At 50.4% G+C, this 25,265-nt stretch overlaps 2 long non-coding RNA genes across 7 annotated transcripts in view; one reads left to right on the plus strand and one right to left on the minus strand.

The window, feature by feature from the left end:
- The window catches only part of LOC103883678, a 29,086-nt gene extending 24,024 nt beyond the window's left edge, over positions 1–5,062 (minus strand). Inside the window, exons 1-2 of one of the 6 annotated variants that reach the window (XR_002521551.2) lie at positions 3,427–5,062; positions 431–563 (exon numbers count right to left, since the gene is read on the minus strand). This is a non-coding gene — a long non-coding RNA (uncharacterized LOC103883678). The remainder of the gene's footprint in view (positions 1–430; positions 564–3,426) is intronic. The other 5 variants (XR_002521552.2, XR_646001.4, XR_645995.4 and 2 more) reach the window with 5 other exon arrangements.
- Positions 5,063–6,807: 1,745 nt separating this feature from the next.
- Positions 6,808–24,983, plus strand: LOC103883679. Its single transcript, XR_646003.4, has 3 exons — positions 6,808–7,707; positions 7,899–8,064; positions 24,506–24,983. It is a non-coding gene; the product is annotated as an uncharacterized LOC103883679 (long non-coding RNA).
- The last annotated feature ends 282 nt before the right edge of the window (positions 24,984–25,265 follow it).

The raw sequence follows: 25,265 nt of genomic DNA on the forward strand, positions 1-25,265 counted from the left end.
CAGTGGCTCAAGCCTGTAATCCCAGCACTTTGGGAGGCCGAGACGGGCGGATCACGAGGTCAGGAGATCGAGACCATCCTGGCTAACACGGTGAAACCCCGTCTCTACTAAAAATACAAAAAAAAAAAAATTAGCCGGGCGTGGTGGCGGGCGCCTGTAGTCCCAGCTACTCGGAGGCTGAGGCGGGAGAATGGCGTGAACCCAGGAGGCGGAGCTTGCAGTGAGCCGAGATCACGCCACCGCACTCCAGCCTGGGAGACACAGCGAGACTCCGTCTCAAAAAAAAAAAAAAATAAATAAATAAATAAATAAATAAATAAATAAATAAATGAATAAATAAATAAATAAAATTGAGGCAAATTATAGTTCCTAAGACATAGGGTTGTTTTAAGGATTATTGTTTAAAAATGAAAGGGTTCCCAGGACATACCTGATATATTGTAATGGCTCAATAAACAGTGGTAGCAACTGTTGTTACCTGGACAAAAAGCACCCCAGGGCAGCAGGTGTGTCCACTCATTCCTTCTTTAGTCCATCACTGGGCCCCTACTCCGTGCCAGCTTCTGTGTTGAGCACCAGAGAAACAGAGGTAGAGAAAACAATTCCTGCCTCCAAGAATTCACAAACTGGTGGCAGCAAGAGACTTATAAACAGGTAAACGCATCACTGTGGTGCTGGGTAATATATACCACAAAAGAAGTTATTACAGGAGCTCTGGGGAAATGGGACAATGAACTGCTCCTCGTTGGCTAATGTTACACCAGTAAAGCACTAATTGCCTATTCAGTATCTACAAGGTGGCAAGGCCAGCTATCACCATGCCCAGATCTACAGTTATAGCTCGCAAGAGGAGTAACTCAAGTCTTCTTCCAAGACAGGTAGAGGTTTACCTGGGGCCATGTGAGGGGCCCCCTTCCCCAGCTTCTAGGGCTCTGGACTGCCAGGGCTGGCCTGCAGAACCTGCAGACACAGGAAGGAGGGAAATGAGAGCTCACATTTACAAAGTGTCTCCTTCAAGCCAGGCACCGGGCTGTGTGTTTCAGCAGTAGGTCACATACTCCTTCTCACCACTTCTCTACCAACCAAGCATCATTGTACTCATTTTACAGGGAAGCAAACAGGCTCAGAGAGAGGACGTGACTTTCCTAGGATCACACTGCTAAAAACTGGTGGAGCAAGATTCTAAGCTTCATCTCTCTGGCACCAAAATCCATGTTATTTCCATTTCTAGTGCATCTCCAACTTTCCAGCCCCAGCTCCATCGCTGCCCAAGTATCCTTAACATCAGGGGAGCTTGAACAAATACACAGGGAGGATGAGAGGCAGATTCTATAAGAAAAACAGCCTCCTACAAGTCCAAAACTTTTTTGACATCTTGTGTCTTATCTTAAAAGCCTATGAGCTTTGAATTTTACTCCATAGTATAACTATGTGTATTATAAATTAAAACAATGTTTTAAATGTCATTTTAAAATGTTTCCCCAAAATCTTCAGATAAAATGGAAGCTCCAAGAAGGTGTGCTAAGTTTATTTATTATACTGCTTTCTCTGTCCTCTGGGGTAGGAGGCAGGGAGGGAGAGAGAGGGTGTTGTCGTGGGCAGCCTTGTCTACTTTTGGTGACTACAACCCTTTCTTCACTGAACCCCTGCTCCTCTCTTCCATGCAATTCTGTGGGGCTGCCAATTACAACTCCCCAGCTCCTCTGGCCTCAGGGTGGGTCCATGAGCCAGGTCTAGCCAATTGTCAAACATAACTTTCTTAGACACCTGACTTGTCCAAAAGGTGGGCACACGACCCAAGTTAGGCCAATAGGAGCTCTTCGCTAAAATGTTATAGCTGGAGGGTGCTGGGAATAGCAAATCCTCTCTTTCTTCTGAGATGTGAGCATGAAATTGCTGCCATGCTCTTCTACCCACCTCTCCCTGCCCTCCAACGGATGAGAGAAGTCTCCACCTCCCTCTCCCTCTTCACGCCCCCACTGCAGTTAGAGAGGAAGATCAATTGCAATAGGAAAAACTAAACAATACAGAAAGATGAGGCTGTCACACACCAAAAAACATAGCCACCATACGAATGAGATCAAGAAAGAATGCAAGAGGTGGGGCGCGGTGGCTCACGCCTATAATCCCAGCACTTTGGGAGGCTGAGGCGGGCAGATCACGAGGTCAGGAGATCGAGACCATCCTGGCTAACACAGTGAAACCCCGTCTCTACTAATAAAAAAATAAAAAAATTAAAAAATAAAAAAATTAACCGGGCGCGGTGGCGGGTGCCTGTAGTCCCAGCTACTTGGGAGGCTGAGGGAGGAGAATGGTGTGAACCCGGGAGGCGGAGGTTGCAGTGAGCTGAGATCGCATCACTGCACTGCAGCCTGGGCAACGGAGCAAGACTCCATCTCAAAAAAAAAAAAAAAAAAAGAAAGAAAGAAAGAAAGAAAAGAAAGAATGCAAGAGAAAGAGAAAAAGCTGAAGATATCTTTTGAGGCATGGCAGTCCCTAAACTTTGCCCCCTGCCCCAATGCATGTGCACGTATGCGTGCGCGCACACACACACACACACACACACACACACACTCCTATCCTTCCCGGTTATTTAAGCCAATAAATCCCTTCCTTTTGCTTAAACCAGTTGGAGGTGAATTTCCATCACTTGGTCCCAGAGCGATATCTCCTGGCACACTCAGTCCTACTTAATAACTCCCAGCTTCCAGCACACTACAGCCCAGAGAAGGAGCAAGGGCCCAATGGGGTTTGGAATTGGGGAACTCAAGTTGTATGTGGAGTAGGTGTCACATTCTCCTACCAGGAACCTCCCAAAGTTCTCCCTCACAGAGCGTTGGGCTGGAAGGGACCTCGAGCAGAGGGCTGGCAGGGAATCTATCCCAACTAGCTCTCTGTTGCCTTCAAAGAAGCTTGACTCAGCCTCCTGCCTTGGAAACCCATCCCAGGACCTCCTGTCTGAGACACTGCAAATCTGTCCAGCTTAGTCAAACCTGTTTCATCTTCTCCTGCTCTAGTGGAAGCTGGAAATAGCCAATCCCTCCTCTCCTTTTCCATTTCTTCGGAGGCTCAGCCCACTCTTTACTATTCTTTTGCCCTTGTTAGTGTAGGTTCATGCATGTCGTGTGTACTAGGTACTGGCTAAGAGCGCAGGCTCTAGACAGATTGCCTGGGGTCAGTCCTGGTTCTGTTCCTTCCTAGCTGTGAGACTTTCGGCAAGTTGCTTACCTTCTCTGTGCTTTGGTTTCCTCATCTTCAAAATGAAAATGATTATATGAATTAATATGTAGAGAGTGATTAGAACCATTCCTGGCACATAGTAAGTGCTCAATAAATATTCATTATTATTAGATGTTAATGCTGTGTGTATGGATGTTCAGCCCCTCTCCCATCTGATTACGAGTTCTCTGAGGACAAGAAACATACCTTATTCATCTTCAAAGGCCCAGGGCATCAAAGGGCTTGACATAAGAGAGGAAGCTCAAAAAAAAAAATGTATGTTGACTGAATGAATGGTGAATTGGCTGAACACTTAGAGAATTTAAGTCCTGATTCCTGTCCTTAAGTTTCTCAATAGTCCCACGTGGGTAGCCATCAATTCTGCCTACATCTGAACCCAGATGGGAGGTTTGTCAGGCAAAAAGGATCTTGCAGCAGAGTAACAACAGAAGCAAGACCAACCAGCTCTGCCCTGTGTACACCCCTTAACAACATCCAAGGCTGTGTCACAATGCCACACATCACTGTGAAGTAGACAGAGCAAGGGTAATCCTTATCCCATCTTACAGATGAGTAAACTGAGGGTTAGAGCAGTGATGTGACTTTCCTAAAGACAGACACAGCTAGCTAGTGGCCCAGCTGAGGCCACAGCCCCATCACCAGACTTGATCAGATCTCTGTCAACCACATCCCAGCAGTCAAATGCTCCCTCCTTTTGCCCTCCTGCGGGGCCATGCAGCACCCACCACAACCCCTTGGCCCACTGTGGTCTAGGCAAGAGCAGAAGAGTCCAAAAGCAGATGACTATCATCTTCCATTTATCTTGGTATCTATGACCACATCTTCCATATGTCTCAATATTTGTATAGCCCAGTGGGAGGGTCGTAGAGAGTCCAGAAGTGAAGGCAACTCCAGAGCACACAATGGTCCATTGTGCCCCTGTATCCCCCTTCCCTTCACCACACCCAGCACACAGCGTCCTGTTTACCTGCCTCCAGGGCCTGGCTCCATCTCAGGTGCCACTCCAGCTGGGCCCACGCACAGGCATTGCCAAACCCTCTGCCCACAAGCCCTCGGCTTGGCAGTGATGCCTTTCTTGGGGATTCCCCCCAGCTTTTGTCCCACCCCTAGTCCCTTCTACCCCAACACAGACTCCTCCTCTTGGCTCATAGCACAGTACATGGCACACAGTAGGTTCTCTGGAAATGGTTCCCGACAATAAGTTGCTCCTTAATGACGATCATAATCTCAGGCCCATCTGTCAAGGGGTTCTCCCAGCTTCGGAGGTGGGCGATGGCATTGTGAAGGAGGTGGGTTCCAGCGCTGAGTGTCAGCTAGACTTAGAAAAAGCTTCCTGTCCCTTTCCCTGAGCCTGGGACTTTGGGGGGAGGGCAGCGTGGGAATACAGAGCCTGTCCATCTCTAGGGACAGAAGACCCATATTAGGCGCTGTCTTGTTCCAGCTGGGATGCCATTCTCCCATTCTCTCAGAAGTCAGAAGTCAAGGGTCAGGGCACCAGCAAGGTCTTCAGGGACAGAAGTCCAGGCAAGAGGACAGATGGAGAGGTCTGTTCCTTGGGCCCAGATTGTGTTTGGGGGTCAAGAAGCCGGGTAGAGGTGGGAGGGGAAAGCTGCCCGGGAGAAAGTTAAACATCAGTTCATCCACATACTTTTCACACCCTGGGACAGAAGAAGAAGAGGAGTGAGAAAGAGAGGAAGATAGCTGAGGGGAGCAACAAGGGAGAAAGATAGGGATACCACAGAGAAAAGCCAAGAGGCGAGGCCGGGGGCAGTGGCTCAAGCCTGTAATCCCAGCATTTTGGGAGGCCAAGGTGGGCAGACCACTGGAGGTCAGGAGTTCAACACCAGCCTGGCCAACATGGCAAAACCTTGTCTCTACTAAAAATACAAAAAATTAGCTGGGTGTGGAGGCATGTGCCTATAAACCCAGCTACTCGGGAGACTGAGGCAGGAGAATCACTTGAACTCAGGAAGCAGAGGTTGCAGGGAGCTGAGATCATGCGACTGTACTCCAGCCTGGGCGACAGAGTGAGACTCCATCTCAAAAACAACAACAACAACAACAACAACAAAGAAAAGCCAGGAGGCAGATGGGAAATGGAAGAGCAGAAAATCACACCTCCTCATAAGCAGGCTCTAGGAAGGAAGATGAGGTTCCCCCAGCTGAAAGAAGAAGCAGACATCAACCACAAACACTGCAGAGGAGCTTGGAGAGCATCCAGTCCAACCTACTCATTTTATCTATAAGGAGTCCAAGGCCCAGAGAGGGACGTGTCTAGCCTGGGGACACACAGCAAGTCAAGACTCAACCCAAACCAGAGTCACAGAATGATGGCTCTGGGCTAGAAGACATTTCTTGACTTTCTACTGAGCAGAGAAAATGAGGCTTCAGAGGGTCATACTCTGCTTGACTTTTGGAAATGTGGGAGCAAGAAGAACAGCTATCAAGGCCCACCCAGCCTATGGCCAGGTATCAGAAAAAAGAAATGGAACATTCAGGCCCACTGCCCACAGCCTTGTCTACCTAGTGGCACTTGAGCCAAGGTTTGATGGGTTTTCTGTTGCACCCATTGATTTATTCCACCACTTACTCTATGTGCCCAACACTGTGCCAGGCCCTCAAGTTGAGGAGGAGGAGGACAAGAAGAGGGTGGCAAGGAGGCTACAAGCTAGTCTATTCGAATGCTTTGAAAGAAAGATAATTAAGTGGACAGTCATTCAGAGATTGCTGTATGCCAGCTGCTTGCCCCATATTACTATGTCAGAGACTCACAAGGGAGTTCCTATTGTTAGTCTTACTTTTCCAGATGATGACACTGAGGCTCAGAGAGACTAAGAGGCCCTCGATCCTACAACTGATGTGGCAGAGCAAGAAGTTAAACCACACTGTTTGCTCTTAACCATTACGCTGTACGGTCCCCCGGGATGGGCTTTAAGAGCTAGAGTGCGGCCGGGCGCGGTGGCTCAAGCCCGTAATCCCAGCACTTTGGGAGGCCGAGGCGGGCAGATCATGAGGTCAGGAAATCAAGACCATCCTGGCTAACATGGTGAAACCCCGTCTCTACTAAAAAATACAAAAAACTAGCCGGGCAAGGTGGCAGGCGCCTGTAGTCCCAGCTACTCGGGAGGCTGAGGCAGGAGAATGGTGTGAACCCGGGGGACGGAGCTTGCAGTGAGCCAAGATCTCGCCATTGCACTCCAGCCTGGGGCAAAGAGCAAGACTCCGTCTCAAAAAAAAAAAAAAAAAAAAAAGAGCTAGACTGATGAGGTTACCCCCACCACCCTGTGATCCATCACATCCTATTTATTTATTTATTTATTTATTTATTTATTTATTTATTTATTTATTTATTTTTGAGACAGAGTCTCACTCTGTCATCCAGGCTGGAGTGCAGTGGCATGATCTCGGCTCACTGCAACCTCCTCCTCCTGGGTTCAAGCAACTCTCTGCCTCAGCCTCCGGAGTGGCTGGGATTATAGGCACCTGCCACCACAGTCAGTTAATTTTTGTATTTTTAGTAGAGATGGGGTTTCACCATCTTGGGCAGGCTGGTCTTGAACGCCTGACCTCGTGATCTGCCCACCTCGGCCTCCCAGAGTGTTGGGATTACAGGTGTGAGCCACTGTACCCAGCCCACACCCCTCCTTCTATCCCAGCCAAGGTGAGTCAGTCCCTCCTCTGAGGCTTTTATAAATGCCTTCCATGGCCCCTGATTTTTGGCCTTGTCTTGGAATTAATTGTTGGCATGTCTGTTTCCCTGGCAAGTTGGAGGGCAGAAATGACCTTTGCTCAGCCCTGAACCCCCAGTGCCTAGAACAGTATCTGGCATATGGTAGGTGCTCAATGACTGGTTATGGAAAGAGTATAGCTGGGTAATATAGTATCCCCATATGAACAGAAAATAAAGCCCAGTAGAGGCTTAGGCCCACGGGAGGGGCAGGAAGAGAGTTTTATGAGTCTCCAAATGTCCTGAGTCTAGCACACTGCCTGGAATATACTAAGTACTCGTAAGTGCCCTTTGGAGTGAGTATGGAGAGTGCTCCAGATAGGAGGCTTCCATGGGCCTGGGGGATGGACTCAGGAGGTTTGAGACTGCATTTGGATTGTGGCCAGAACTCAGGGCCCCTCCTCAAGAAGTTTGAGGCCCAGCCAGACCACCATGAGAGTCTGCAGAGGCCTGGGGTTCAGGGTACTGGGGGCCTCTTTTAGGAGTGCAGGCTGTTCCTGTGGACTCTGCCAGGGCTTGGAGCTGGGAACTGGGGGGTGGGCTGGATCAGAGTGAACAGGAGCAGGCAGGCTGGAGTTGGGACACATTCTCCAGCCTATTCTGCTTGCAAGTGCCTGAGGACACCTTCAAACGTCCGCTCCCTTGTAAAACTTTTCCCAGCAAGAGGTAGAGGTAGGACAAAAGGCTGTGCCTTGGTCTCCAAACTTTAGGAGAGGAGCCATGGAGATAGACAGAGAGAGGTGAGGAGAGAGAGACCCAGGAGGCCTCTGGGAAGGGAAGGGAAGGTTGCTGAGGAAGGAAGTCTGCACTTGGGGCCAGCTCTGCCTCTGGCACCAGCCCCACTGGGCCAGGGTCCCAGGGATTTATTGACTAATCCTCAAGTGATACACTTTCGGTGATTTATTCTCTCTCCCGCTTGCAATCTCACAAGATCCCATTGTCTCCGGACACTGCTGGCCAAGGGCCTCCACCTCGGGAGCTGCTGCCTCTCATCCACTTCCGGGGGGAATGGACGCTACCTACCACCAAGCACCACGACCCTCCCCTGCCCTCTCCAGGCCTAAGAGTCAAGCTGCCAGGCCACCAAGCAGTGCCAGGTACGAGGATGGCCGCACCTAGCCAACCCGCGGAGAAGGCGGTGAGCTGGGTGACCTCCTGAAGCTGCAGGAGTTTGTGCCGGCTGATGCGTTGCTCCACGGAGTCTTGGGGGGAGGCAGCTGGCGGGTGAGGGCGTGGCTACCAAGGAAGTGGGTGTCGGATACTGGGCGAGGGGACAGAGCTAGGTCACAGTCGAGGTTTTCACTGACCCGAGTGGGTGGGGGTAAAGGGAATTCGTAAAAAGTTTCTTTCTTCATTAATGGCCTTTTTTCCCTATCCGAGAGCCTGGGCGCGGGAGGGAGCAAAGACGGGCGGGGGCAGGGCAGGCCCTCCGCAAGTGACACTTAATTCCCGGTCTGGACTGGGCCGGCGCTTGAAAGCAACTAAATTAGCAAAACAGAAGTCAACTGTCGATTGCTTCATTGGAGGATTAAGTGTGATAAATGGGGGGTTTGTTCGCTCTCCGGTCCAGATGTTGTGTCTAAGTAAGGGTTTTTTCAAAAAAAAGGTTTTTTACATTCTTGGCCCAGGGCCCATATATATTTTGGATACTGCTGGGAGTATATAATATCATTGGAAAATGATGCGGTCTGCTAACCTTTTAAATAACATTTCCTCCCTCCTCTATTTTCTAATAGTTTGTTTTTCTTTCCATGTTTGCCTTTTATTGGGGGAAATTTTTTTTGGAAATTAATGAGGCTCAAGTTTGGAGACCAAAATAAAAAAGGGGTGGGGGAGTGTGAGAGGTGGATGGGGTGTGGAATGAAGCTGAGTGGGGGGAGGGCTACTCTGTGTCTTTTAAAGCGCTCCTGGTTTGATTTTCTTTTTTTTTTTCTTTTAATTTTCTCTGCCGAGGCTGCCCGCGGCCCTCCGGCGGGGCTGCGTGGTGGCGCGCGCGGGCAGGGCGCCCGGGACTCTCCGCCGCGCCCGGCGCCCGCTCGCCCTGCCCGGGCCGTGGGGCTGTGCGCCGCTGGCCTCCGGGAAGAACCTGCCATTCCCCTCGCAGCCGGGCCCGACGTGAGAGGGGGTGGGGGTGGGGGCGCCTCCTTCCTGAGTGAAACCTACGGAATCCGGCAGGAATTCGGGCCTCCCAGATTTAAGAAAACAAACAAAGGAAAGATTGTCAGAGAGGGGCCGCCAAGAGCCGCCGGGCCGCCGCACTGCCCTCCGCGCTCACCCGCGGGGCGCCCGGGCCTCCCGGCGGGGGCGGAACGCGAGGCTGGGGGGCTCCCCCGGGTGGTCCCCGGTGGGCTTCCCTGCCCTGGGTCTTGACTAACCTCTGTTGAGTCATCCTCCTGTCTCTAGAGCTAAAGAGGCCCCAGGGCGCATGGGAAAGGAGGGTGCTGCCGAGGTGGCTGCCTGGGGACGGGCCCTACAGAGGTCATTCGGGGCATCCCCTGCCTGTAGGCAAATCCCCACGGAGTCCCATCCCGCACCCTCCCACAGCGTCCAAGGCGAACCCCTGTCTCCAAGCCCAGGCTTGGGAGTGAAATCTCGACGGCTCAGGTTCCTTCTCTACGCAGTCCCCCAGCCAGACTAGGAATGGATCAGTTCCCGGCTGAGTTCCCGGGTGGGCTCAGTTCCCGGCTTCGCCCGGGTCTAGGAAGAATGATAAAAAGTGAGAATGTAAAGGGAGGAGATACTATAAAACAAAAGGGGTTAGACACCTATAAGGCAGCAGGGACCCGGTGGTAAACATGCGGGTCTCCTGTGCTCCCACCGCTTGCGTTCTTCCCGGCCGTGTCCATGTTCGTTTCCTTCTCGTTATCTTGGTCTCTCCTGATTCTGTTCCCGTGTCAGTCTGCCCTGCCTCTGTTTCTCCAACTCTCTGTGGTCTCTCTCCCTCTCTGCCTTCTCTGTCTCCTTAACCTGAATATGGCTCAGTGCTTCTGGCTTTCTCTTTGTCTCTGAAGCTATCCTCCTTCGTGTTTCTCTGTCTCAGAGCTGACGCTGTCTCACTGGCCTGTCTCACTGTGTCTTCTTCTCTCCTCCTCTTCCTCCTCCTCTCCTCTCTTCTCTCTCCCCCTTTCGTCCCCCAACCCTCCTCCCCCAACCATTCCTCTCCATCTCTCCACCCTGCCCCCGCCTTAGGTAGCCCAGCGGGCGGGCGCCGGGCCAAGGCCGCCCTGGGCAGGGCCTTGCTGGCGCTGACAGAGCCTCGCGCCCGCGGCCCAATTAGCGCGCGGCGCGAGGGACGCTGCATCTGGAATTGCGCTGCGCTCACGGCCAAGGCCGATTGTTTAGTCTGCGCGGCGGGGCGGGCGGCCCGTGCGGTGGCCCCACATCTGGAGCCTCGGCCAGACGGCCCTGCTGGCGGCTGGCCGGGGTGCGTGTGCATTTTTAACTCTGGGATTTGCTGACAAGTTAAGAAGTCAGAAAGTCAGTGACGGCGGGAACTGGCGAGGCACTCAAGGAAGGGAGGGGCAGGCGGAGGCTCGGGCGCATCAGCCGCATCAGCCGCGGCGGAGACATGCTCGGGGGCGCGCACAGCAGCTCAGTGCTTTGCCCTCAGTCTACCCCCACCCGTAGCTGCCCAGGGCCGCAGCCACGCGTTGACTTTTCTTCCTTCCCGGTCTTTATCCTCTCCCACTTCTCCTTTCTCTTTATTTAGTCCCTGAACTATCCCGAAATCCCACACTTCCCAGCTGGCCAGAGCTCCTTGGAGGTCAGCCTCTAAGAGGGAAGCCCTGGAATCTCAGGGCTCCCACGCTCTGGAGGAAACACACAGAGGGCCAGAGAGGGCCAACAAATTGCCCGGAGGTGGCTCGGTAGTTAAGCGGCAGAGCTAGGACCAGAGGCCAACTCTCTTGACCCCTAATAGGGCTCTTGGCACAGCTCCAGGTCCCCCTTGGGGCTGATCCAATGTGAGCATTCTCACATTGTCAGAGTTCCTTCCCATCCTTTAAAAACGTGCTTTTGCACTTCCACTCATTCATTTCACAAATATCTGTAGCACACTGTGTGCCCGGCCTGGGAAACACAGAGGTAAACAAGACAGGCATGTCCTGGTGCTGCAGAGCTTACATTTTAGTGGAGAAGACAGAAATGTTAGACAGACAGAAACTACGCAGCAAACAAACTATCCAAAGTTATAAATTGTTGAGGAACAGGAACAAAATTGCTAATGTTTATTGAGTAACTATTGTGTGCCAGTCACCATTATAGATATTTTCATTGTAACCAACTGATCAAATCTTCATTATGTCCTCATGAGGTAGGCATGTGTCCCTGTTTTGCAGATGGACAATTCGAGGCTGAGAGAATTACATGATTTATCCAAAGTCACACACGTGCACAGGTGGTGGAGCTAAGGTGCAGATTCAGGTTTGACTTCAAAACCAGGGCTCTCGCTCCAACAGTGGGCTGCAAGGGCTTGAAGGACAATGGTACAGTTGTCCAGAATTGGGTAATTGACATCCAGGTGGTATACAATTTATTCTCAGCAGCAAAACAAGTATTTACCAGGCCACTGCTGTAAAGATCATTACTAGCATTTGTGTACTGCTTTCTTATTTATAAGCCATTTTCACTTGCATCATCTTCTTTAATCTTCACCAGAACTTAGAGAGGTAAGTATGATTATCATTTCCATCTCTGCCTCTGGAAACTAAGACCTGCCACGTTGCCCAAGCTTCACTTGAGTTTTAAGAGCACTCCCTGCCCCAGCACTCTTTCTTAGTGACAGAGAGTTCCATTTCTTTCCACATTTGGCCTAGCTTTTCCTTGTTCTGTTTTCCGTGGAAATAGAGCTCAGTGCTCACCCTCATCCCCAGAAAATAGTGACTATATCATGCCTTTGAGATGTTTCCCCCAGGAGCAAGTAGAGACTTTGTAATGTGCCATGGACTTTCAGCACAGCGTCCTGATGAACCAGCCTGCTTTTCTCGTTGTGCAGCCAGGCAGACCTAACTGTTTAGGTCTGCCTGGCAGACCCACAAAGCCACACAGGGTTAGAAACCTTGGGTTCTATCCAGCCTCTACTGTGTGACCCAGCAGGTCGCTTACCCTCTCTGGACTTCAGTGTCCTCCCCTTTGAGATGGGAGATTTGGGATAGAGCAAATTTACTTTTCTTGGATCACAAACTCCTTTGAGAATTTGCTGGAAGCTTCAGGTCACCAACTTAGAGTGGCTTATGTGTACACGTTCACTCAAGCACTCCATTTTTACATATACACACACACACACCACACACACACACACACATACACACACATATATATATATATATATATATTTTTTTTTTTTTTTTTTTTTTTTTGAGATGGAGTCTTGCTCTGTCTCCCAGACTGGAGTGCAATGGCGCCATCTTGGCTCACTGCAACCTCCGCCTCCCGAGTTCAAGCGATTCTCGTGCCTTAGCCTCCCGAGTAGGTGGGATTACAGGTGCCCACCATCATACCAGGCTAATTTTTGTATTTTTAGTAGAAACAGGGTTTCACCATGTTGGCCAGGCTGGTCTCAAACTCCTGACTTCAGGTGATCGGCCCACCTCGGCCTCCCAAAATGCTGGGATTACAGGTGTGAGCCACCATGACTGGCCATTTTTTACTTATATTTTTAAGGGACTTAAGGAGTCTTAAGGGTTATCCATGGGCTCCCTAGGGATTCCAAGACCCCCCACCCCCACCCCTCCCACCGCCAAGTTTGGAATTACTGTACAAAATGGTTTTTACACTCATCAGATATCCGTAAAACCCACTACTGACCTAGGTAAAAGGAACCACAGGCCATCCCTGGTAGGCAGAGAAATGTGGGATCCTTTTCACTGAGGAGTCAGCAGATCTTACCCCCATGGCCTTTTCTTTTTCCATGTTTTACCTTTGGGGTTGTCTTGGAATAGGAGGAGGCAGAAGTCATCCCGCTAGTGCCAGGGGAACACACCTTTGTGCTTTGACCACAGAGTGAATAACATAACTAGGTACTTCTTGGTTGGATCATGCCTAGATAGGGGAACCTTTCCCTCCCCTACACACATCATCATCATCATCATCATCACAGCCACTTCTTACCTGTTCTGAGCATTCCCCAAATGTCATTCCAGCTTGTTCCAACCCGGCTATGGCATAAGCAGAGAAGGTAGAAAGGTCTCAATTTTATAGAATATGTGGTCCAGAGTTGTCCTATGTCTTGCCTAGCATCACACAATGAATTAAAAACTGAACAATAGGGAGAGTCCAGGTTTTCCCAGCTCTAATGTCAAGCCTCCTTTTGGTCCACAAATACTTACAGTGTGCCTACTGTGTGCAAAATGCCATGCTGGAGGCTGTCAGGGCTTGAAAAGTGATGATTTGGCAGAGGATGCTGTTCGTGCCTCACCCCATGTCCTCTAGCCCACTTCTCCACTCATCTGCCACTGTGATGGGAAGGTGTCAGCAAGCCCAGGAATTGTCCACCCTAAGCAGCCTTTCTGCTTCTCACCTGCAGGGTTTCTCCAGTGCAGGGGCCAAGGGAGCTTTACTCAGCCTGCAGGACAGCTGGGATTTAACACTGCAGGGGCAACCCTCAAGTTATTAATAAGAGATAAGAATGAGTGGATAAGCAACCTGGCTGCCTTGGGACTCCGTGGGACAATTCCATGGTGTGTTCTCATGATTCCTCAGTGAGCCCCCATTGCCCCCAATGAAACTCAATCATTAACCACTCTTCACTGGCTTTTCTCCTACCCCATCCCTATATCACTTCCCCATTCCCTCCCTCCAGCCTCCAGTGATCACCTCCTCAGTAAACTACCTGCACGCAAGTCTCAGGGTCTGATTTCAGGGGAAACCAAAGTAGGACATGCAGAGACACACGTGTAGACACACACACACACACACACACACACACACACATCTCTGTGAAAAGATGAGGCACGGAGAAGAATCATTCCCAGTCATGACTGGGTGGCATCAATAATAAAGGCTGACATGTCCAAAGCTCTAAGACTATGCTCCTCACTTTGCTAAGCACATTCTACACTTGCTTCATTTATTTATTTTTTTTTATTTTTGTTTATTTTTTATTTGGCAGGTGAGAAGTAGGCATCATAATTATACCTATTACAGAGAGTAAGAAACTGAGGCTGAGAGATTAACCTGCCAAGGTCCCTTAGCTAAAAAGCCTGGCTGTGTACCTAGACCTATCCACCTCCCAAGTAGGTGTCTTGTAAAGACTGCCTAGGCTGTCCGTGGCTGATGCTACAGGAATAGAGCCCAGAGAGGACTAGGGATGGGGAGACTTCCTAGAGGAGGTGGGGTTTGGCTTGGCCTTGAAGGACAAGATAGGCTTCCACTTCTACCCATCCAGGGCAGGCCGTATGGAAAACAGGGAAAGTTCTAGGCAAAAATGAAGAACTTTGAAAATAACAGTGAGGAATTGGGTCCAGCTAGCCAGGAATGTGTCTTGGAGCAGGTTGAGGCCAGGCTGTGGAGACCAGAATGTCAGCCAGCAAGGTGGCCTCTTCCCCACTCCAGCCTGAAGGCCTGTGTTAGAGAGGGCTTACCAGGAACAGAAATGGTGGAGGCTGGGGACTAGACAGCAGTCCTGCTCAGGCATGGAGGGCAGAGAGCTCACACCTGGTCTGCACCCCATTTCCTGGCCAGGCACCCCGGTCTCAATCATCCCCCATTTCCAAGTAGTAAATAGATGTATAAAGCAACCGTTTCCATTTAAAGCTCTGCAGACCATAGGGAGGAGGGCCTGCAGGCCATCTGGGCCCTTGTTTGGCAATGTTTGTGCTCACAACAAACCTGATAGACAGAGATTTATCGCCGTTTTCATTAGCTGGGGTTGGTTTGGTTTGCTGCTTTTCCACCCCCTCCCCCCTACACACACACTCCCGAGTTACAGATTTATGGTGGGTGGGAGGACCAGGGACTCAGAGAGAGGGGAGGAAGAAGGCCGAGCAAGGTATGGACTTGAAGCAAAGGGGATGGGGTGGGGATTCGGAGGATGAAGAGGTGGGGGTGGTGAGGAGTGCACCAGCTCTAGAGAAAAGACTGAGCGTGTGTGTGTGTGTGTGTGTGTGTGTGTGTGTATGTGCACACACTAGCATGCATGTTAGAAGGTGGCTGAAAGACACCTGCAGCCACATCCCCTCAACACACACATACACATACATCTCATAATCACCGTAACTGTTGAGCGTAGAAGCTGCTGAAATTCTAAGCTATCAGCACCAGCACCGGGCCCAAGGCCAGGAGGGATGCAGACCTTTGGCAAGCTCAGGGTCCACTCTGGTCTGACCGTATTTAACAAATGCCTATGTAGCATTCCTTCTGTCCTGAGACAGATCTTCACTAATTTATCTATCTAGTGAAATTAGCTATCTTCACTAATTTCACCCTGAAAGCAACCCTCCAAAGTGGACACTGTATCATTTCCCTAATGCTGGTTCTTTCCCTCCCCTCACAGCAGGGTATACACACCACCCATCTCTGTAGGAAGGGGCCTGGACTTGAGTTCCCAGTTGTAAATATCATTTTGCCCCTTGGCGCTCCTGTGAAGTTCCTGTGGGCATCCCCTGAGGACCCCTTCTTGGGTTCTTTGCGCTCCCTCTCCTCCAGCACTTCCCACCCCCAGCCAGGCTGGCTCCTTCCCTGTCTGCATCTTTTCTCACACAGTGTCTCCTGCCCAGTGTGCCCTCCCTACACCTTCACTCATCAAAGTCCTTCTAGCCTTGCAGCCCACGTGGACTGCCTCTGTGAGGCCATTCCTGAGCTGTTCCCTGAGGTTCATGCCTTCAGTGAAAGACACTGAGAGCCGCCCTTGGGGATCATCCTGAAAGATGAGGAAGAAACCAGAGAAGGTTGGCTCCCGCCTCTCACAAGCAGAGTGGCTCTACTTTTTATAGCAGAGTTCTGTGTCAGATTTCAGTAGAGCTAATTTTAAGAGGAAAAACAAGGTTTAACCCAGTGATCAATTCTAACTGTCTCATTTCACAGGTGAGAAACCAAGATCAGAGAGGGTGAGTGACTTGTCCAAGTCACACAGAGTTCTCGTCAGGGCCACAGGGCCAGGCTCTCCGACACTCTTTCCATGGGATAGTTTCCCCAGAGTGTGTGGCCATCCTGCTAGGAAACTGGAAGCTCTAGAGAGCAAGGACCAGGACACAGCATCTCTGTCTCCACCCAACAAGCATGTGATGCCTGAGTGTTATTTCACAGGCATTTGATCCCCAAGGCTGGCAGCTTTCGGAGGGTCCATGTTATCAGCTTGCTTCCACAGCCCCCAGGTAGGGACAGGCTGTAGGGCTGAGACAGGGCTAGAGTGAGGAAGGGGGAGTTCCTTGTCCCTATAGAATCCCCTCCGTCTGGAACACTCACTGCCAAACAGAGCTCTCTACCTCAGGATTTTCAACACACAAAGCACCTGTCTTTCCAGACCCACCCATAGTCATGTCCCTTGAAAAGAAAGGGTTGATGGGTTGGTTGGTTGGTTGGTTGGTTGGTTGCCTGGAAGGCCCTTAGCTATAATCTGAAGGAAACCAAAAGAACTTCCTCTCCCCAACAAACCAGAACGTCAACCCACCATCCGCCTGCCACAGTGTCTACCGTCCCACCAAAGTGCCTCCTGGGGGACATGGCCTTGGCTCCAGAAAGTCCCACCTCTTTCCTAAGCAGGAGTGTCCCACTAGTTCTGACTAAGTCAGGACTCATCGAAGTCAAGAGTGGACTCTGGAGCCACACAGTCTTGGATTCTAGTCCAAGATCTGTGGCTGAGAAATACTGAAATACTTAACCTCTCTCTGCTCTGGTCTCCTCTGGGAAATAGGGATAAGAATATCTGGAACAGTGCTCAGAGGATTATTAAAAGAAGTGAACAATTTGTCTCAACTTCCCTGATGGGAAAAAAAAAAAAAGGATTGAATGAGATAACCTGTTGGGGCACTCAGCACAGCACTGGGCCCACTGATATCTTCCTGTGAATGAGGTCCTCTGGGATTAGCAAGTGGGTTGCATGGCAAAGTCCCCAGGGAACGAGAGGATGGAGCTGGTGGAGCTTAAAGACACAGAGAACAGAGGGAGTTACCCCAGGCCACAGATAGCCCTGGTGGAGGAGGGGGAATAGCTTGATCACTGAGCCCCCATCTGCTATGGGGGATCTTGAAAGTGGGAGGAGAAAAGTCTGGCACCAAAACCAACGTCTCCTTTTCTGATTTGCCAGGAGCTGCCCCTTAGCTGGGCTTAAAAGTTCCTTCCAAGGGGTCATTTCACATAACAAACTTTCATAGAACTCACTACATGCCAAGCACTACATCTTCCCCCGGTAAACTAGGCAGTTGAGGTCATTAGGGATTATTATTGTTATCCTGTCTTACAAGAAGGTGGCCGATGCACCAGGAGCTAGTAACTTGCTGGGGCCATACAGTCCTAAAGAGCAGAACCGGGCTTTGAACCCAGGCAGTCTGCCTGCTCTTAAACCCCTGGACACTGGGTCAGCTTCCTCGACAGCCGTTGGCCACACCTCCAAAGCCCTCTGCAGTCAGTTGCCTGACCAACCTTTTCCCTCCTGGGGTCTCATCAAGTCTGCATTTCTCACTGTCAGGCTGGGATCTGATTCTCTTTCCAGTTCGATGGAAATTACCAAGGTCCAGGGGCCCAAGGTTGGGGAGATGGGGGAGGGTGAACAAGACAAAGAAGACATAATCCGGGCCCTCGGGAGTTTTCCACTCACCCCGCTTAGACCAAGCGAAAGTACAAATGGAGGCCCACATTCCATATGTCTAAATATTTAAAAGTTAAAAATCAAGTTAACAAACTGTTTAATAAAATATGTTCTATTCTCCTAGGCTGACACATACACCTTCTAAAGACCTGGAAGGCCAGATTTGAATTTAGAGTTCTCAGGCTTATTGGAGTTCTGCACAGGGACACCGCACAGGGAGAAACTCCCTCTGCTCTCCCCGAGCCCTGCCCTTAGCCTGCCTCTTCTCTTCCCATCCCACCTTCACCTTAAACTAGGGCTTCAAGAGCACGTGTGTGGATACTCCAATCTGCACACGAAACTGCTGACCACATGCCCCACACTCAACTCACAGCCAAGACACAGGCTACCCTCTGGAGGTTGGACCTGGGGAGGTGACCTGCAGAGGGCCTGGATGCAGGGTACAGGCCCTTAGGGCAGGGATTTCTAGGGCGCTGGGCATCTGGAGCATGGTTCAGGAATGGGGGTGGCTCCCTCCTTCTGGACAGACTCCTACACTGTGAGGAGGGCCAAAGGAAGGCCCTAAGTATAGGGCCCCTTGTCTAAAGGCACTGGAGCTGAAGGTGGGTCACTCTTTATTCCTTCTGCTTTCTAATCCCTTTGTCTGATCAGCCAACTCTGAACATCTTGGCAACTTTCCTTTCTAAACAGTTCTCCAAGCCCCATCACAGCCCTTCTAGTCCAGGCCACTCTCATCTATCACCATGTTACCACAACAGCTTCCTAACTGGTCCTCTAGGCCCCAGTCCTTCGCCCACCCCTCCACAGCCAGTGATCTTTTCTGAACACAAACTGGATCACGATGCAGCCACGCTTAACACTCTTCTGTGGCTCCCTGCTGCATACAGAAGACCCAAATTCAACTTGGCCATTGACCTTGGTGTCCAGCCCCTCTCAAGCCCTCCAGCCTCAGCCTGCCCTACTCCCTGCCTCTAAATGATGCTCTGGCCTATCTACGCTGCCCCCAGGTCCCTGCAAGACATGAAGTACACACTGCAGTGTGTGCTGCTCCTCTGCCCCACTTTCTCACCTCCTGTCTTTACGAATTCCTTCTTCTTGAAGATTTGGCTTCATGGTCAAACCTGCAGCAATCCTTTGTTGTCAACAACCCACTCCCGCCTCCAGGTCTGGCAGGGAGTCCCCGGCTTGTGCTCTCATACTAGTATCTACACTCTATTATAACTATCACTAATTTAACCACTTCCCAATACCCCGACCATTGCCATCTCTTGCCTGGACTATTGCAGTGGCTCCCGAATTATTCTCCCTGCTTCCACTCTTGCCCCTTCCTCCAGGTTGTCCTCCACCAGCAGCCAAAGTGAGCCTTTTAAGACATGTGTTTGGCCGAGCGTGGTGGCTCGCGCCTGTAATCCCAACACTTTGGGAGGCCGAGGCAGGTGGATCACCTGAGGTCGGGAGTTCAAGACCAGCCTAACCAACATGGAGAAACCCCATCTCTACTAAAAATACAAAGTTAGCCAGGGTGGTGGTGCATGCCTGTAATCCCAGCTACTCGGGAGGCTGAGGCAGGAGAATCGCTTGAACCCGGGAGGCAGAGGTTTCGGTGAACCAAGATCGCACCATTGCACTCCAGACGGGGCAACAAGAGCGAAACTCCATCTCAAGAAAAAAACATGTGTTTGGGCTGGGCACGGTGGCTCACACTTGTAATCCCAGCACTTTGGGAGGCCGAGGCAGGTGGATCACCTGAGGTCAGGAGTTTGAGACGAGCCTGACCAACATGGTGAAAACCCATCTCTGCTAAAGATATAAAATTAGCCAGGCATGGTGGCACGTGCCTGTAATCCCAGCTACTAGGGAGGCTGAGGCAGGAGAATCGCCTGAACCCGGGAGGCAGAAGTTGTAGTGAGCCAAGATCACGCCACTGCACTCCAGCCTGGGCAACAAAAGCAAAACTCTGTCTCAAAAAAAAATCCATGTTGGTCAGGCAAAAAAAGACATGTGTTTACTGACATATCCCTAGTGGCTCTCATCTCACTATAGGATCCAAAGGCCTGCCGGGACTATAGCATCCTTCATGATTTGCCCCCTGCTCCCTCTACTCTTCCCCCTTCCTCCTTCTCTCCCTCACTCTTCTCCAATCACACTGGTCTCTTTCCTTGCTCCTTGTTAAACTCAAACGCATTCCTGCCTCAGGGACATTGCACAAGCAGTTCCTTCCCTTTATTCAGGTTTCTGCTCAAATATCCTCACCTCCAAGGTCCTTCTCTTCCCCCCTACTTTGTTTTCCTTCACACATTAATCTCCCCATGGCAGATTGTATATCTCTTTGCTTACGTGTTTCTGTCTGTTTGTCCTTCAACCATCTAAGCTCCACAAGACTGGGGACTTTATCTGTTTTGTCCACCTCAGTGTCCTCAGGTCTGACACATAGAGGTGCTCAAGAAGAATTTGGCAAAGGAATCTTCTGTTTATGTTTTCATGCCCCAGCTAGAATGTGTCCCCCCGAGAGCAGGGCCTGTGGCTCATTCATCTCAGTGTCCCCTCTGCTTGGCCTGTTGCTGGGCACATAAACACATGACTTCATTCAGATGGTGAAAGAATGGAGGCCAAGAGCATGACCTGTGAAAAGGCACCACAGTAGGCTTGAGCTGAGGGCACACAGGGTAAATGGACCTAGAAAGGTGAGGTGGGAGCAAACTACAGAGGGGCTGGAAGGCTGGGGGAACTTCTCTGTAGCTTAACATTGCAATGGCTCCTATCTAACATGGAGCCATTGCAAGATCTTAAGCCAGAGAGAAGAATTTTATACAGCAACTATATTTAAAGCTGGGGATGGTGGCTCATGCCTATAATCCCAGCACTTTGGGAAGCCAACACAGGAGAATCACTTGAGGCTAGGAGTTTGAGACCAGTCTGGGCAATATAGTAAGACCCCCATCTCTATGAAAAATTTAAAAATTAGCTGGATGTGATGGCACACTCCTGTAGTCCCAGCTACTGGGGAGGCTCAGGTAGGAGGATCAGTTGAAATCTGGGAGGTCAAGGTTACAGTGTGCCATAATCATGCCACTGCTCTCCAGCCTGGATGACAGAGCGAGACCCTGTCTCAAACAAAATAAATAAATGTATATGTGTGTGTGTGTGTGTGTGTGTGTGTGTGTGTGTATTTAAAAGAACTTGGGAGAAGAGTAATCAGGAAAGCATGGAAAAATGGAACTGACTTAGAGATTGCAAAATCCCCCATCTCAGAATATCCCAGAAGCAAACCATCATCTTGAGTTGGACACACCAAGGCTTGTCTCCTGATACTTCTGGGCCTCTTTACACTGGCTCAGTCCACTTTCTGACACTGAAAATTGGTTCTGGACTTAAGTGCTCCAGTCACCCCTAGGAATGCTGAAATTTGCATAAGAAGGTATCTTAGAGAAAGGTTAGATGTGAGCGGTTCCCTGGGGGCAAGGGTTGGGAAAGGGGCAGGAAGAGTATGGTGGCTCTGCCCCCCGGGGAAAATTGAAGGCCCCTATTTGGCACCATCACTCACATGGGGCTTGGTTGTCCAGAAAGGCCTGGGAAACAGGGCGACAGAGTGTCTCGGGTCTCCCCTCCCCGCTGCCCACCCCCCAGGCTTTACTCTGGGTCAGTTGGAGCCTCAAGTGGCTTTTAAGCAATTAGACCGAACACTGGGTACTTTCTAATCTAATTGTTTCAAAAGCCCTTGAAGGGTTTGAGTCTGAGCTCTTAAAATGCCAGAGAAGGGGGAAATCAGTGATGGTGGGAAGTATGCGGGGCCCAGCTCTCTTCCCCCACCCCTGTTTCTGCTCTCCATCTTCTTGAGGATGGAGCGAGTGGACAGTTTAGAGCAGAAGGATTCCTCCTCCCCAGGCTCTGAAGGTTCTGTACCCACTTCCCCGCCCTACCTCAGGTATCCAAGTAACTGTTTAATCAAAGTCAATGCCCTCCCCACCAAATTGATGAGAACTAGGGCCGTCCAGTAGGGTGACCCTGACCCCAGTGGGCAAAGCATCTCACCATCACCCAAGAAAACATGTCAGCAGCCTCACTGTGATCACATACCTACTCATGGGCTGGAGGCTTGGGATTTTTTGAAAAGCTCCTGACCTTGAGGAGACCAACAGCCTGACAACGGAGAAAGAGCTGCTTCAAATGAGCAGAAATGAGAGATTGAACTTAAGAAAGATGCAAAAGCAGTAAGCTCCAGGAACACCAAACTGGGTGGGAGTAGAGCCAGAACTGGAGGAGAGAATTGAGGAACACTCCGTGGTGGAGGTGACATTTGAGCTGAGCCTGAAGAGTCTGTAGAATTGTGCAGGTCAAGTTAGAAAGAAGGATACATTATGAGTCCAGGGAATGAACATGAACCAGAAGCGATCGTGGGAGGGTGGAGGGCCCTAAGGACTCTCATCCATCCCATCATGCTCTGACTCAGTTTCTTTGTCTATAAAATGGATCACTAGACTGGCTTAGCGGATTCTATTCGTGTTCTCCTGAGCTTTCGAGGTCTACAGGAAAGCTTTGGACCACTTATGGGCCAAGTGGGAGAGCAGAGGAGGCAGGGTCTAGACCTTTGCCTTCAACTGGAGCTATAACTCTTAGCTGTTTTATATTTTGGATTTCGGTATACTTTTGAGTCATTCTGTCCTCTGCAAACTACTGGGTAGATGATTCCCTGGATATCTTCCAGCTCTGAGCTCAGGGTCTTCCTCATTATCAACCACTTCCCTGCCAAGAAGAACAGAGAGAGAAATCTACACAGAGCCCTGAGGGCCAGCGGAGTGGAAATTCTACCCCAAGTTCTGATGTCCTGGATGGGCTCCTGCTCAGCTGCCCGGGGAGCTCAGCCCATGACCAGACTGAGAGGGACTGATGGATTTGATGCCTGGAGATCTATCATTAAAGCACCTCCCTTTTCATTTAGGCAAAGTCTCCCAGTCTTTTTTCATGAGGAGAAATTACCTTTCCTTCCATTGAAGGTGCAAAAAGGACAGCTTGGGTTGCTGCCAATATACCTACATGCTGTCAGAGGGTGTGGGTGTCATTACCCACAAAGCTCAGAGTTTGGACAGCAGCCCACCAAACAGTTTAGAGGTGTCCCAGCTAAGGCTTCGAGATAGGATGGAGGGTCTCTAGGAATGCCAAAGGAAATTGTTCAGCAAATCAAAGAATGAATGAACAAATAAAGAGGCCACTGCCAAAATGCTCTTGAAAGGATCACTTTGGAAACTGTTATCAGTCATGTTTACCTTGGTGTGAATTAAGTATCTTAGGGCAAGAGTTGCTAGGAGGAAGGAAAGGTTTTGGAAACTGGATGTCACTATATAAGGAAAGAATAATACAAAAAGAAAGATGATGGGTGCAAGACAATCACCCACATAACTTCATCCTAGTCTCAACTACCCGCAGCTCCCCACCTTCCCTCAACCCATCCCCAGCCTCCTCCTCATACCCTCCCTCTCCCTTCTTTCCTCCCTGGAAATGCTCCCCAGCTCAGGGCCCAAGTGCTGAAAGGTGCTTTAAAGTGAGTGAAAAAGTATTTGGCCTGGAGCAGGGGGACCGGAAGGGGGTGTCAGTCTGTGCCATCTCGAGGGGTGTGGCCTGCTGCATGTAAACATGGAGGAAGGGAGTGGCTTCCGGCCTGAGCTATGGGCCCAGGGAAGGACTGGAAATTCCTACCCGGCCTTCTGCTGTCTTCCCATCTGCCACTGCAGTAACTTCGCTTCACAAACAAAACAGAGACGGAAGTCAGTGGAGTCTTTGCAATGACATCTGCCCCTGCTCAGGTCCTCCATCCTTGGGAGGTCCCACCACAGGCCTTGGCTCCAACTTTCAGCACCCAAGACCCCAGGATGGCCCACACTCTCAGGGGCCCCTGCCCTGGCCCACTTTCCTGATCATGTTTTCTTAGGAGTGGCTTCTAGCTATAAAAGCCCAGGTAGGCTTAAAACAAGCAAACAACAACAACAACAACAACAAAACCCACTTTCCATGGTTCTCCCACAGTTATAGTTTGAGAAGTCAGGTGTGTAACTTAGAGCAGGTCACTTAACCTTTCTGGATTTCAGTGTCTTCTTCAATGGACAAAACAGGTGGGAAGACAGTTTGAAACATATAAGGCGCTCTGTAAGGGTCAGGGATAAATACTAGGCCATTTAATTGTGGATTCAAATCCTGCCTCCACCTCCCACCAGCTGGGTGATCTTGGGCAGGTTATTGAGTTCTTGGTGCCTCAGTTTTCTCATCAGAGGTGCTCCTGTGACCTATCTTGAAGCTTTGGGAGGTGGATTAAATGAGATAATGGATGCAAATCATCCAGCCCAGGCCCCACAGTTGGTAGAGGTTAGTTGTCTATTGCTATATTTTGTTGAAGATGCACCATTATTTTATGTGTAAGATGCACCATTATTTTATGATCCACTAAGAAAGAAATACTGCTGTCAATGAATTGTGAGACACCTTGAAATGGATGAGATACTGTATTATTGGGAGGACAAGTGGGGAGTGGGTGGGAAATGGGAATGTCAATCTCTACAGCAATAGTTTCCCACTTAGGATGCATCCGGGAATCCAATGCCCAGCCTGCATCCCAGTTAAACCAAAACCTCTGGAGTATGGCCAGTAATCTTTCTGTGACTTGGTTTCCCCATATGCAAAACCGAGATAATTAACTTCTGGGGCCATTATATGAGTTGATTCATGTAAGTGATTTACAACAGTACCAGGCCCGCAGAAATGCTGAAGTAAATGTTAACAACTATTCCTCTCTCCACCCCCAGGTCCTGGCACAGGCTAGGTGCCTTCTGAGTGTTGGTTGATGCAGGAATAGACATGATCATGTGACTGCTGCCCTCCCTCCACCCCCCCATCCAGCAGGGAGAGGCCCACTCTGGCCTCTGGAAGCTGGAGAAGAGGCTCACCTGCCCAAGGGCCTTCTGTCCAAAGTTCAAGGGAGCCCCACCCCTCCCGGATGCTCAGCTCACCCCACCCCCGACAGGCAGGGCTACAGTGTGGTGGGCACTGCCACACCCAGACCTGCCACAGCCTCTTGGAGTCAGTGACAAGAACCAAATGTCCCCCAGCCTCCACCCCTCCCCTTTCCTGCTTTTATTATTTTCTTTTCCATAAAGATTAGTCTGTGTTGCTCCTCTATCAAGGCCTGGAGGATAAACATGTGGTCCGGAGGCAGAGAAACCCCAGACCTGAAGGCCCCACTGCCCCCACCCCAGCAGCATAAACCCGGGGCTTTTAAGCAAGGAATGGTTTTCAGTAAATCTCTCCTATCAGCAGAAACCTTTGAAAGAGTTTGTTTAAAGGCCAGGGAGATAAACAGCAAGGAGAAGTGTTTGTTTAAGATGTATGTTCTGTGTGGCCACTCTGGGGCCCGGATTTACATCTCTGGGGAGAGGAGCCACTCGGAGGCCAGGGTGGGGGCCTTCCAGGGGCACCTTGGGCTCCCGGTGTGGACTTCAGCCCAGGCAGGGACCCATGTGTTCAGGGGAGGGAGGTGAGCTGGACTGCACTTGCAGGCCACTCCAG

The sequence above is a fragment of the Papio anubis genome, chromosome 6, assembly GCF_008728515.1.
Source record: "Papio anubis isolate 15944 chromosome 6, Panubis1.0, whole genome shotgun sequence".
Lineage (NCBI taxonomy): Eukaryota > Metazoa > Chordata > Mammalia > Primates > Cercopithecidae > Papio > Papio anubis.